Source organism: Larus michahellis, chromosome 1, assembly GCF_964199755.1.
Source record: "Larus michahellis chromosome 1, bLarMic1.1, whole genome shotgun sequence".
Classification (NCBI taxonomy): domain Eukaryota; kingdom Metazoa; phylum Chordata; class Aves; order Charadriiformes; family Laridae; genus Larus; species Larus michahellis.
Window position 1 is genome coordinate 114507733 of NC_133896.1, and position 14673 is coordinate 114522405.

Genomic DNA, 14673 nt, shown 5'->3' on the forward strand with positions numbered 1-14673 from the left:
TTCTTAGAGTTCTTGTAGCTTTCCACATTCATGTAATTCTTTCTTTCAAGGACTCCCAAGTTCATGGTATTTTGCATAATGTCATTGTTGTCTGGGTAAAAATTATTGCACTTTTAAGCACCAGTAAAGACGACTATCATCTGATTTAAAGTATTTTGAGGTTTGCATTTTAGATGGAATTTTTTGACACTGGGCTTTTTCCATGCCAGCAAATGAGCAATTACACAGCTGCACAGACGGTATTGAGGATCTTTCAAGAGCATTTCATTGCAATCTACAGGGCACAGTGCCTTTGCAGTGAGAGATTAGGACACTTAGGTCCAGCTGGGACAAGGGAAATCAATGACTGGTTGGTGCTCTTTTGCATGGCATCAAGAAATAGAGTGTTTGCCATAAAGTAGGAGAAATTATTTTGAGAAATTGCCCCATACCATCTTTTCGGCTCTTGGAATTATAACTGAGTAACAGACATCTTCTGTTTAAAAAGGAGAACTATATTTTAGGGCTGCCTATCTCTAACATTACAGAAATCACAAATTCCTTTTATTGAAGTCATGACATCTTATGAAACTTTGGGATGGGGAACAAGTATTCCTTGTTCAGCTTCCCTGCCTCTGGGACTTATATTCACATGATTATATTTTACTCCATGACGACGTGGGATGAATGTATACTCCAGTTTAATGATGTGAATACACAGTTTCAAAATCTCTGGATGTATGAAAGGGTGCAATATTTGTAAGACTTCTGTAATTTGGTGATGCAGACATCTATGGCGTTTTTTTTTCTTTTTGCTCAGCATATAACTATGTTTTTATCTATTTTACTCCATGAAGATGCTGGGTGAAATTGTGGTCTCCTTAATATCAGTGGAAATTTGTTATCGAAGCAGGGTTCTATTCTCTATTGAAATAGGTTACTACTTCATACCTAAGTGTTGGTTATAGAAACTGATGTGACTAATTAAAAACTCTACTCAGTGTCAGAGGTATCTAAGGAGACAGGCGCAGCTAGACAGTGAACACTAACAACAAGGGTCAACTCATTAGAATCAAAAATCTAAATATTTTACATCAAAAAAACCTAGGCTGTGTTGACAGATCATTGTAGCTAGGCAGCTCCTCAAGCAAAAGCAGGCAAGTTGAATTTTGTTAACAAACAATTTTACACCAAAGAAATTGGCAAAACATTGAGAACTCAGCCTTCTTTTAATTTCAGTGGTTGCTGACTTTGGGAATCTCACATACTCAGGCCAATGACACCCACTTAAGTAATCCTTTATTTGCATTAATCTATAGTTTCATAAATAAGGATGAGACACAGCAATATTTGAAATTATGAAACCCATGAGAATACGGGTGCAAAGGCATGAACTTTAATTAAAAAGGGGGGGAAAAATGCGACTCCATTGCTGACACTCCCTCTTCTGACTTACACAGCTAAGAAAATTTGCTGCATGAGATGGCAAGCCATAGTGAAAGCTGCTAATCAGGAATCCTGGAAATCCTCAATGCTGGAGTTATCTATGGAGCCACTTGGACAGTCTGACAACAGGAGCTCAGGCACTGAAGGGGCAGATTTGTTCCAAAAGTCATGAAAGGGTTCTCAGGGAATGACAGAGTTACTGACCAACGAAAATATTCAGCTCATATGTGCTCTTCAGAGGGTTGTTTCTCCTCCTGGCTGGAAATGTTTTATTGCAGGTATCTGGCAATTCTGCTGTAATGACAGTGATAGAGTGCCGAAGCAGAAAAAAAACATTAAAGGGATGACAGACTAAAAAAAGTTGAGCAGGACTGTGAGTTAAAAAGCAGTTAGAAGGGAAGAAATAATCCCAAGAAAGATGAGTTTCAAAGTCCATTAAAAATTCTGATATTAAACTGTCAGCAAGAGAATTCAGATTCATTTCTGCTGTGGGTACTCTCAAAGAACACAGTCTGACCTCTTCTTTTATTTTATTTTTTTTTTTGAACTACTGAGCGTTTGCTTCTCCTGCTGACTTTAAATAGAAGCCTTGGGGACTCCATGCTGCTAAGAATGAGGCCTATGATCATTAGCTGAAGGACCTGGTCATAAAAGGGATTCTTATCTGAGTCTTAGGTCCTCTTTGCGTGGGGTTTTCCTTGGAAGACAAAGAAAATAGATGAGAAAAGAAACAGTCCAGGAGCTAAATTTTTACTACTTAATCAGTCTCTGACCAGACCCGATGGTTTCCATGACCATCTTTCTGATCGCTTCTTTCCAGCTTTTCTCTTCTTGTCTTCTCCACCTCCGAAACATTCTATATCTCACTCTTTTTGTCCTCTTCCCACTTCCCTGTATTTTTTTACCACTGTCTTTTCCCATGTATTTCACTTACCATCTCTCTGTTAAGTATTCTACTCTTTCTCTATCCCTTTCTGCCCCACTGCCGAGAATAAAAGAGGGTGGAAATTCCTAACAAACCCCCACATGCCCTGGGAATTACAATTATATTTGCTCCCATTGCATTGCTAACTGTTCTGGACATGGGGATCGGGGGACTCCAACCTTGCATCTATCATGTTAACGTGGATTGGAGATCTGCTGGAGAGGCGCATCTACTGCTAGATGGTTACGTGCTGACTTAGCACAAAGGGAGTCACACACTTGGTTGGTTGTTCATTAGGTGCTATCACAATAATCATAATTAATACCATGATGAATCAGTTGACCATAATTTTTGGGCTTGTGTAGCTTGCAAAGATGAGTGCATTCAAAATTCACAAAATGAATTATTAAATTGGTCCGTGATTACTTTGAACTTGTAATTTCTTTCTCAGACATGAAGATTTAAATAATCCATTTAGTCATCGTTGTTACATATTAATTCACTGTTTGGTTAGACTCTAGGCAGGCTACCATGTTAGGGTCATTTTAACTACTGTTTTCATTAATGATTATTATATCTGCTCCTGGAGTGTATGCAAATGAAGGTTAGTATGAATTTGTCAGAATTATCTTAACTTCATTCCATTTGTCAAGCATAGAGGGTTTGTATCTAGTTCATTGTTTTGGGAAAGCTGTTCTGCACGTGTCTCTTTAATTTCATTTTGCATGCAGGGCTGGCGGTTTCTGCACTATAGCCTGTGCTTCCCATGGGGGTTTTGTTTGCTCACGAAATTGCCTCTGATGATAACACCGCACTTCAAGGCCTGCATGTGTATTCCTTTGTGTCATTGTGTACTACCCATGCATGTACCCTACATTACTATGTCCCTTTAAGAAAAGTGTTATTTATTATGACAATAAATAGTCTAAAATTCACCGTGTAAGTTGAGGGGCAGAAAATGTTCTCTCTCCAGAGAATGCCAGTCTGCACGGAAAGCGGAGTTGGTATAGAAGTAAGCAAATCTCAATGGATTTTTTTTTTATTCCTTTTTACATAAATACATGATAAAGAGAAACGTTAATTAGGGCAACACAGTTGTTCCTTGTAGCTACACAAAAATACTAGAAATCATTAAACATGATCTTGTGCTTTATTGTACATGTGGAAATTTGTAGCTAGCTTACTGATTAATAGGCTATAGGAAGACTGGTGATAGCGTAGTGACACTTGGCCTGTGATCTTAGTTTGTGTGCTTCCTCCTCTTCTTTCTCATCGCTGGGTTCATGGAATAGAAGAAAAACATTGGCTTTTACCCTGGTTATAGTGTTCCAGGTACTTTTCCCTCTCCTTCCCTCTCTGCATCTCCTGACAAAAAATGTGAACGCTGCAAAGAGGTCATTATGGTGGCAGAAATGTCAATACATCTGACTTCTTAATGACAGACCTCTTTCTTTCAGGCTTTTACAACCAGTAACTTCACTGATGTTACTCCTAATTTGTTTATACAGATATAAGTTAAGGCAGAATGACAAATTCCTCCATATGTTTGTCACACAATATTGGGAAAGAGAAGTAAAAAACAATCCAGAAGCTTTTGATAGAATAAGAGAACAGGGAATGTGTGTTTGAAGAAAGCCGGGAAAGCAGCACGGAAAGCAAGCAAGTACATCTCTGCCGTTCAGGGACTTCGTTCATTTCCTGGTCTGCCTTGCAATGGAGGATTTCTGCTGCCTGATCAGGCGCTATACAGCAAGGAAAGAGGGAGGACTTCCCTCCATCTGCACTCTCTTCAGAGATCCAGACCCCATCAGGACTCTTCTAGTACGCTCCAGAAACAAACCTGGAATTTTTTTCCCATAAAATTATTTAAAAATTCTACTGAATGGCTTGATAAATTTTGATGTAAATTATATAGCGTCTGACTTACAGCTGTTATTACTAAAATTAAGAGATCCAAACTAGCTTCTTCATTTGCTTTAAGATATCCAAGTTTTAAAACAATCAATGTTTTAGGAGTTCATAATGGACCAGGTCAAAAAAACCATTATACACTCAATAAAATAGAAGTGCTTCTACTGTAGTCTTCCACTAAGGTTGTATTTCCATCCCGCTATCACTTTCACAGAGTCATACATTAAGAAAGTATTCTGCAGGAGTAGGAACTCTATTTCCTTCTGAAGTGCAATCCAATCTGAAAATCATAGAATCATCTAGGTTGGAAGGGACCTTTAACATCATTGAGTCCAACCATCAACCTAAGACTGCTAAAACTACCGCTAAACCAGGTCCCTAAGCACCACGTCTACCTGTCTTTTAAATACCTCCAGGGATGGCGATTCCACCGCTTCCCCGGGCAGCCTGTTCCAATGTTTGAAAACCCTTTCTGTGAAGAATTTTTTCCTAATATCCAATCTAAACCTCTCCTGGCATAACTTGAGGCCATTTCCTCTTGTCTTATCACTTACTTATAAGCAATGCTATTTTGAAACAAATTATAAGTCATAATTTCTGGTTGTTCAGTTTGAAGTCTTGAAAAGTCTTGTTAGCAATGATATAAGTAGTCTCATAGGGACTCAGTTTTAGTCTCATAGAGTGTCAGACCGAAGCTTGATAGTTTTTTTTGTTTGGTTTCTTTTTTATCAGTAGAGGGTGTGAATTGCTTCATCTAAAAGAATGAAGCAAATAGCAGGTGTACACTGTTGCTTCTTTGTTGACTGGAAAATATCAACGGTTCACACACACATTTTGGCTTGACTGATAATGTATTTAAATGAACAGTTTAAAAAATCTGAAGAACAGGTATTCGGCTTATAGTGAAATTCAGTGATATTTAGTTATCTGCCTTTGAAAAGTCTTCTCATAGTTCTACTGTGGTTAGAAGAACAGAAGGAAAGACAACAACACAAATACAAACACAGTTTAAAAAGTGTCCCTAAAAAAATTGTTGCCTGTTAATCTTTTTCCAACCATCCCATTTCCAAGCTTCCTACAGGCTAAAAGGAGAAAAAAAAAATGAGTCTTGAAATACAGACAAATGTTAGTAAATGGAGGTTGTTCCAGTGCAAAAATAGGATTAATTTCATCTAACTCTAGGCAAGTAACAATACTTCTAACATGTTAGTTTGGGTATGCTCTTGCTATAGCAAATGAAGAAAAGCACCTCTTGGGCAATTCACCACACTACCTTGAGCTACAGCTGCATGGGCAAGCAATGCAAGAGCAGCTTGTCCTGAGGACACAGCATAAACATGAAGCCATTTAGTATGGAGAAGATTTGGACAAGCCTGAGTCTGTCCGAGAACCTGTTTGCAGTTGAGTGCATGACATGCACACCTGGAAGGCAGTTTCTAGCTGTGTTTCATCAGGTTGCATGGTCCATGGCTGCTCCACAAGGTCAACTAAAGCAGGAGCAGCTTCTCAAGTGCCTTCCTGGCATTTTGCTAATGTGGGGTAAATTCCCCCCACAGGAACTTTTCTGTATTCATTTCAAAACATTCCTAGGAGGGTATCTTAAACTTGACATCTAAGTTTTAGATAGTTAAAAATTACACGTAAAATGAATCCCCGAAGTATGGAAGCCATTCTCTAACATCATTGATTCAGAAGTTCATCTACTCTGCAAGCATTTCTCAAATATGAAGAGCAGACAATGCTTCAGAAATAGCCATTTCTCCCTCTCTCAGTTTCAGAACAAAGAGAGGAAAAGAGATTACTTTGCCATTTCCAGTAAAATAAATGTTAAAAAAAAAATTTTTTTGCTTTTATTCATCAGATTCTGCTGGTACGTATAATTTGTGACTCAGACTTTTAAAATTCTCCTGTAGATTACTGTATTTCATGAAGGACTCTTGACGGCAGAGATTACTGAACATTATTTTCCCCATAGCAAATACCTTCTTACTAAGGAAATTCCAGTCGGAATGTCTTCCCTTTTGTGCGAAATACTTCCCATCTGTAGTAGTGCTGTTCCTCTGAACCTGTTAGTGATTGTGTAACAGCCTTGTGGTATTTACAGTTGTTCATGTAAGGAATATACACACCGCTTCAACTCTTTTGTTAACATACTGTAGAAGCAGAAGATCTGCAAGGGAGGGCCGTCTCCTTGCAATCATCTGCACTTCTGCAGAACCGAAGGAAAGGTTTTCTGGGCATGCAGCAGTTCTTAAGCCATCTCCAAAAGCATAAGTCAGTGATATGTTATTATAAATATGCTCCTGTACTGTAAGGCATAGAACTGTTTAGGCTCTTGCACTATGTGTGGTGGTGTATTCTCTTACACTTTCTGTCTCCATTTCTTTAATTCTCATCACAGCTGTCAAGGGAGTTAAGGGATTTTTGCAACTTCAAAAGTCTATGACTTTATATTTGGAAATGAGCATGTGAAGGACTGCCAGATGAATAGCAAAGGGACAAATCCAGCAGCAAAATTCTCTGCCCAAAACGTTGACCAAGCCCTACAACAAGATGCAAGGTTCGGTTCTGTCCTAGGGCTCAGGGACCAGTGGCAGGGAGAAGGTGCAGATCATCTGATTCTCACTGAGGACACAATTCCTAGAAGAAGCCTTGGAGAAGTTTTCATATTCGCTGAGTTTAAAAGTGAATATATACAATACAATAACTGCTGAACAAGACTCAGTGTTCAAAGTTTAGCTCTCACTGGGTATACCTGCATTTTTCAGAACAGTAGAGGATTTAATTTTTCTTCTTCTGTGCAATAAGTAGCAAGTTTATTTTGATTTTATAATTCTCATTGTGGCTTTTTTATTTTCCTGTATTCCCTCTTTGAATCTGAGACATAAAAATGATTTTTTCTAAAAATTATCGAAATGAATTTTCAGTCTTACCAACTAGAAAGCTGAGATATTTATGGTAAAGGTTTCTCTTTGTCACCTTTCTTCCTTAGGAAATCCTTATCTGCATGACAGAAAAGCTCTGTAATATGTTTTGTACAGAACAGAGGTTTTACTTCACCTTCTTCACTCTTTTTAGTTTTTTCCTTTCTCCTTTTCCCTTTTCCCCAGTGTTATGAAATTTTTAAATGCCTAAAAAACCAGAAAAGCTTCTCAAGCCAAGAACTACATTTAATGCAAACAGCAAAACAGAACAGTGGAGGAAAATGCTCTATAAATGACCCTGCCCAGCGCTGCTCAGTAGGCAGGAAGTTTAGAGAGTGAAGGCACATTTTAAGCATTTAGAGTAAATTTAAGATCCTAATCCCTGAACTACAAAACATCTGTGTTTGCTAAAATACAGTAGATACAGAGAAATAAAATAATAATAAAAAAAAAAAGGAAAAGCCTGTGGGACCAGCAAATCATGAATGCATTCTGCAGAATTGGGATATAAACCTTTTCTTTCATTTCATATCAACCGACACAGCCTGAGGGTTCATTGTCCCCTCTTGCTTTCATACTCAGATACATTTCATTTCATGTTAAAACTGATACATTTCATATTTACAGGCTAAATCAAGATTTTATCTCCAGCGTTTTTTCACTTGGGTTTAACTGTCTTAAGCCTCATGGTACACACTGAAATCATGCATGCAAAGTCTTAGTAAAGCTATTTTGACAGTTTTCTCTAATAAACTCTAATCTGAAAACGTGGGTTTGTCATAGGAAAAAAGCTCTAGAAGGGTAAAACTGTGCTTCATTCGTACCTGTAACTGAAAACTAGCTGATTCAGTGTTTCAATTGTGAGGATTAAAGTTAAACCTACACCTTCTGACTTTCCATGTCAAGTTGTGTTAAAGTCAATTCTGTGCCTGTTGTGCTTGCAGAATATAAATGCTTATAACTTTAAACATAGTGATCATACTTGCTTCACGTGTAAACCACCCTCTTTTTAATTTCAGACTGACATTATTCCAAAGTATTTTAAAATCTGTTTTGAGGATCGAGCATCGAGGCTCTTCAGACCACATATTAAATGCGTCAAGGAACCGGTTGCTCTCCTTCAAGACAAGCATGCAGAGAGGTCTGTTTGAGAGAAACTGTTCAGAGAAAGTCTGTGAGGGAAAAAAAAAAAACAACCCAAAAAAACCCCCAAAACACCTGCCTGAATGCTTTCAGCTTGAAAAATGAAGAGGAAGGGGCTGTACCTAGGGTAGGAGATTGTGGGAGAAGGTGTGGCATTTTTCTCTTTAGGAAAAGGGCAGAAGTAAGAGATTCCCAAGGTAGTTTCCTGCAAGAATGAAGAAAATCCTTCAAATCTGCTTCCTCTCTTGGCTTTCTCTTTATAAGAATTTATTTTACTTTTGCAGGTATGTCCCTAATGAAAGGTAAAATCTTTGAGACAAATCATTCCTTTTTAACATATGCTGGGAGTTCGAATTAAATCCCAGACTTTGTCAAAAAAATATATTCACTGTTAAAGGTTAAACCCTTTCTCACAGATTTTTTTTTTATCTTTTTTAATAAAGCCCTTTTTGTTGTACAGACACCCACTGGAACTTTGAGTGCTTTTGTTTTTAGGCAATGGATGTCCACAAATCAGCAATAACTTATTTTATATTTATTGAGCTATGAAAGCTTGTTTGCAGTGTAGTCAATGTTCTTCATGTTTGGAATTTTCCACTGTTGCACAAACGCAGATTGGCTTTCTGGGATATCTTTCTGTCATTAAGGTTTCTGCCAGTGGTCATGCAGATTGATCACGACTGTAGGTTTCCCAAAATCCTTGCTTTCTTGCTGCTTGGAATGTCTCTGACGTCAAAATCACTGCAGTGGCTAAAGACTGTGTGTGCTTCCCAATTCACCTTCTGTTTCGGTGCATTGGCTCTGACAGATTTGGACCTCTGAAGTATGTGAAATAGTCCGTGCTACTGGAAGATGGGTGGGAAGGTAACAACTTGCAAGTTTTACGTGGGTACAAGAAAGTTTTTCTAGAACTGATATATATACAAGAATATTTTTTTTTTATGAGGAACAAAATTTTGTGGTCCCAGTGGTGACAGGAGAGAATTTTAGAGCAAAGATGCTCCCAGCTCAATCCCCTTTGACTTGGTAACAGATCTGAACGTTAATGTTGAACAATAGCATAAATTGCCTGGTAACACCCATGCCTGGGATTATTTTTAGATTGATGAGAGATGGTTTGAATTACAGAAACTGGATCAAAAGTGGCCTTTAATAAGCAAAAATGTCGGTGGGTTTGCTAGCCAGGATTTTGGTTTGGACTGTTACAAAGAGAGGTCATTTGTGAGTCCTGTTATTAAGTTCCTGCTTTACTTTCCCAAACACTGAAGAAGATGTACTTCGAGCCAAAACCCTGCTCCTTGTCCTGGAGTGGTTGCTGCCATGGGCCTGGGTCTGCCTGAGGTCTTTATTTATTGCAGGGGGTCTGGGGAGAGGTCGGTGGGTCTTGGGAGAGGTCGGCAGCTCTCAGGAGCCCCTGGGCACACGGTAGTAGGCGACGCGTTGCTTTGCTCCAGCAGCTTCCCTGAGCTGAGAGACTCCACTTTCCCTTTCGCTGGGAGCGGGATACTCCTGGGAGAAAGGCAGGGTTATGAAAAGTCTGCCATTCTTTGTTCCTTGGGTTTCTGTGGTGCATGGAAAGCTTTGCGCGGCACATGGTGCCAGCAGACCTGGCCAGGGTCAGGGTAATACCACCACTCAGGTGCAACAAGCCTTGAGGGGTGAGGCAAAGAGAGCGTGACCCAGAGATAGTTGAGCAAAAAGTCAACTTTGAAGGCTTATCCTCAGTTTTCAAAACCAGAAGATACTTCAGAAGCGATGACAAAATACGCTGCTGGGAAAAATTACACAAAACCTGAAACACAAAGGCTCATTTTAAAAAGCTTTTTGTATTTTCCAGAACAATTTGCATTGAAATAGCTCCTCTTTTTTTAAAAAAAAAAAAAAACACAAGGTTATTTTTAACCTGTTTTTCAGTCTGTTATTTTCGTTCTCTTTTATTCTGGTGATCTCAGCAAATAAGCATTCACTGTACTCCATCCGGATCTTTTTTATTCAACTTTTTCTCTTATTACCCCCTCAGATTAACCAGTAGAACAGAAAATATAAACATCCCCTGAATACTTCAGCAGCGGGTTAATTCAAACTCTCCCATTGCAGGTCGCGCTCACCCGGCTGGCAGCGCACTCAAACGGAGGAGGAGAGCTGACTCCCTTCTGCAGACTCTGCTGCAAAAGCAGCCATTGGTAGCAGAAGACAGACACATCTTCAACCATTGCAACCATTTGCTGATAGCTGTGCGTCTGCAGCCTCGGAGTCGTGGGGAAAGAATTAATGAGCATTAGGGATATAGCTTATGGTAAGGAAAGGGCCATACGTCTGTTACTGTGGGACTCTGGGAAGCTTAATTTCCCAACTGCTAGAAGATTTATTGCAGAGCTGTTCGTTTTTTAGCTAGTCCCCAACGAAACCGAATTCCCCCCTCATCTGCCACACGGTGTTACAAGCCCAACCTGTACGATTCGAGGGGTTTCTCTGGATGAATTGTTAAGAGATTTCTCCCTTATGAATCAGATTTTATTTGGGTTTTTATAATTGCCAGTGATTTGAATTCAGTCCCCTGCAGCTCCTTCTGTGAAGAATAATCAATACAGTGAAATGTTTCGTTTGTAGCACATTACTTATTCTTGAGGATTATTCTTGCTTACACTTCTGCATGATGTGGATGATTACAAGACAGACACAGTAAAATCTTTAAATGTAATGAAGCACCAGCATTTTGTTTAAGCTGGTTACATAGTAAAAATACAGATTTTAAAGGCATTAATTTCTCAGTTTGGTTTATAACATTAAAAATAACTATGTCACATTCTCTTCCTTTGGTTCATGATCCTGTCTGTTGCTAAGAAACCCTTTCTCAGGTGGCTTTGAACCTTCTCAGCATTTTCATCTGTAGCTGTACTACCTTGTCGAGCCATAGGATACTGCTGCTGTGCTGCCGGAATTTATGTTCCTTGCTGAAAGTAATGAAACCATTGTGCAGCTAAGTAGCTAATCCACTGGCCTTTCAAAGCATTATGCTTTCCTCTTCAATATTTCTCATCTCATTTTTTTAAGCCTATCACTTAAGGTGCTACGTAGTGAAAAAGTGTGCACAAGTCAGAGGCAGTCATGACATACTCCTATGTGATCTGGACCCACCCTCCCTTTTTGTGGCTTGGGCTTGTGCCATAAACAAATACACCTCTTCAGATCCCCAACCGCGTGCCTTCCATCAAGCTAGCTGTAGACTTCAACCTGCCAGTCTATTTCTTTGCTGTGAACCAAAAATGTTTGGTGGTTGGGGTTTGTTTTTTTTTCTTTCTCTTTTTCATGCTTCAAATGCAGCATGTTTCAGGATAGTTGCGGTGACAAAAGCAACGACCAGACTGTCAGAGGGAATGGTTTCTGTTAAACATCGTTTCACAGAATTTAAGTGCAGCACATTCAACCTGGTAGCTGTTGATTCACAGTCTCTGAAATACACTATGCTGAACGCTGCATTCTTAACTGCATATGGAATACTATATAAATGTAACCTATATACACATAAATACATATATATTTATGTAAATACATATATATTTATGTGAATGTATAGTGTTTATTTATTCAGAAAGCACATCCATAGAGTGTATAATACCATCGTCGCTTTAATCATGGCTTTTTATCTATTTTAACATCTGATAAACATTGTAAAGTTCATCACATATTGAACTAGAAATACCTCTGAGAGAATATTTATGAATTGTCAAGCTAGAGTTTGTTTTTCAAATTAGTGAACTTCAAGTCAGTTCCAAAATAAAGCAGTCATGGAGAAAAAGCTCTCCACTAGGAAAAATTAAATCAGCCAGGATCTGGATGATAATTTGAGAGGAAAAATAAATCTGACCATTATAGTATGAAGTTGCCTTATTAACCGTTTGTGCTCTGAGTTTTTCCTTTTCCTTTCTCTATTCCCACAATAGATGTCTCTTTCTCTAGTGTTTTACACTTTAATAGGGATGTACCTTGTCACAAATATTGCCATATCTGTGACAGAGCATACGCTCATCTAGCCCTCCCTATCTGCATATGAAGATTAACATTTGTATATTTTGTATTTGATAATATTGGGTCATACCCTCCGCAGGTGGAAAATGACATGGCTCCATTGACTTCAGTAGAGCTGTACCAGGTGATGATTTATTCCGTTGTTTCATTTCACCTGGGTTTTGGGTACTTCCAAAAACATACCAATCTATGAATGTGTTTTCAAAAGTACAAACAAAGGAATGGATATCGTTCTTAAAATCAAGATTTCAGAATATGCCAAAGAAATCTCAGGACTGTAATCCCTAATACCCTCTGCTCCTGCAAACTTTGTTATACAGCTTTGCTGTGCAGCATGATAGTTCTTTGTGAAAGGTTAAGGCAGTCTTTAAAATGTGCTTAGCTTACCACACTGCATTTTTATTTTCAGAGAGCTAATGTTGATAAAGAAAAGAAAGAAAAGTGTAAAACAAAGTTAGCTTGGATTTCCTGTGACCTTAGGGTGTTTGATTAAAGTGTCTCTGATTTTAAAATTGAATAACAGACAAATATTTTGGGGTTGTTCTTACAGATATATACAATAATAGGAAAAGGTCAAAACTTTATGAAATTTAGCTATGAAAGTCTCACTTCCTTCACTTACAAAAGATTGTTGCCATAGGTAATTCAGTATCTACAAACATTCAAATTAAAAGACAGCTGAAGTTTTAAAATTGAGACTTCCTCTTGGGTGAATAGCTAAAGAATATTGTTTAAAGGATGGAAAAATTGCTTAACCTGAGCAGCGGGCTGAGGCACTGACAGCCACAAAACCATATCTGAAACCGATTTTTGCTGGAGGGTCTAGATATTCTGGCTTAGAGAATTACTTAGAGACTTCTATCATGAAAGGTAAATCCAGATGAATGATGTCCCAAAGCTTTTCAGAGCAAGGGAAAGAAAGATGGAAATGGATCAGAGTCTGTCTCGGCGTTTTGTATTTTCCCTACCAACCAAACCTTTTGATAGAGTCAACAGTTCTTCTGTCATGTTCTATAAAGGAATTTATCTCTTTATTTATCTATAAAAAGAAAAACATTTAGCAAATACTTTTCTTCTATAGCAGGGAGGAAAGTTTTGCCATACTTCCTAGGTATTGCTTCTTTCTGCTAAAGTATGAGTTAATATTATACTTTACTTGATTCTCTATTAACTATTCCTCAATAGGATTTTCTAAGAGAGAAACACAGCTGAGGCAGGAACACACACGAGCAGATGACCTGTTCCAACCCCGAGCTCAGAGCAGGGTCACCCAGAGAAGGTTGGTCAGGTCTGCGTCCAGTCAGATTTTGGATATCTCTAGGTACTAAGACTCCACAGCCTCTCTGGGCAAACTTTACCAGTGTTTGATCACCCTCATTGCAAAAATGTGTTCTTACTTTTACTTTCCTGTATTTCAGTTTGTGCCCATTGCTTCTTCTCAGTGGAGCCCAGTGACAGAATGAGTCTTGCTCCATCTTCTTTACTCCTGCTGTCAGGAATTCTTATACATTGATAAGATTTCCCTGAGCCTTCTCTGCTCCAGGCTGAAGTCCCAATTCCCACAGCCTCCCTTCATTTCACATATGCGTCAGTTCCTTAATCACTTTTCTGGTCCTTTGCCAATCTTCCTATAGCATGTCCCTTTTTCTTTTACTGGGGAGCCCAACACCGGACCCAGCACTCCAGATGTGTCTTACCAGAGCTGAGTAGAGGGGAAGGATCACCTCCCACAACCTGCTGGCAACACTTTCCCTAATGCAGGCCAGGAGGCTGTTGGCTGCCTTTGCTCCAAGGGTACATTGGGTACTCTGCTTAGGGTAGGAAGGCTCTACAGAGGGACCTGGTCAGGCTGGATCGATGGGCCAAGGCCAATGGGATGAGGTTTAATAAGGCCAAGTGCCGGGTCCTGCATTTCGGTCACAACAATCCCAAGCAACACTACCGGCTTGGGGAAGAGTGGCTGGAAAGGTGCCCAGCAGAAAAGGACCTGGGGGTGCTGGTGGACGGCCAGCTTAACATGAGCCAGCAGTGGGCCCAGGTGGCCCAGAAGGCCAACAACATTCTGGCTTGTATCAGGAATAGCGTGGCCAGCAGGAGCAGGGAAGTGATCGTGTCTCTGTACTTGGCACTGGTGAGGCCTCACCGCGAGTACTGTGTTCAGTTCTGGGCCCCTCTGTACAAGAGGGACATTGAAGTGCTGGAGCATGTCCAGAGGAGAACCACCAGGCTGGTGAGGGGTCTGGAGACCAGGTCATATGAGGAGAGGCTGAGGGAGCTGGGCATGTTCCGCTTGGAGAAGAGGAGGCTGAGGAGAGA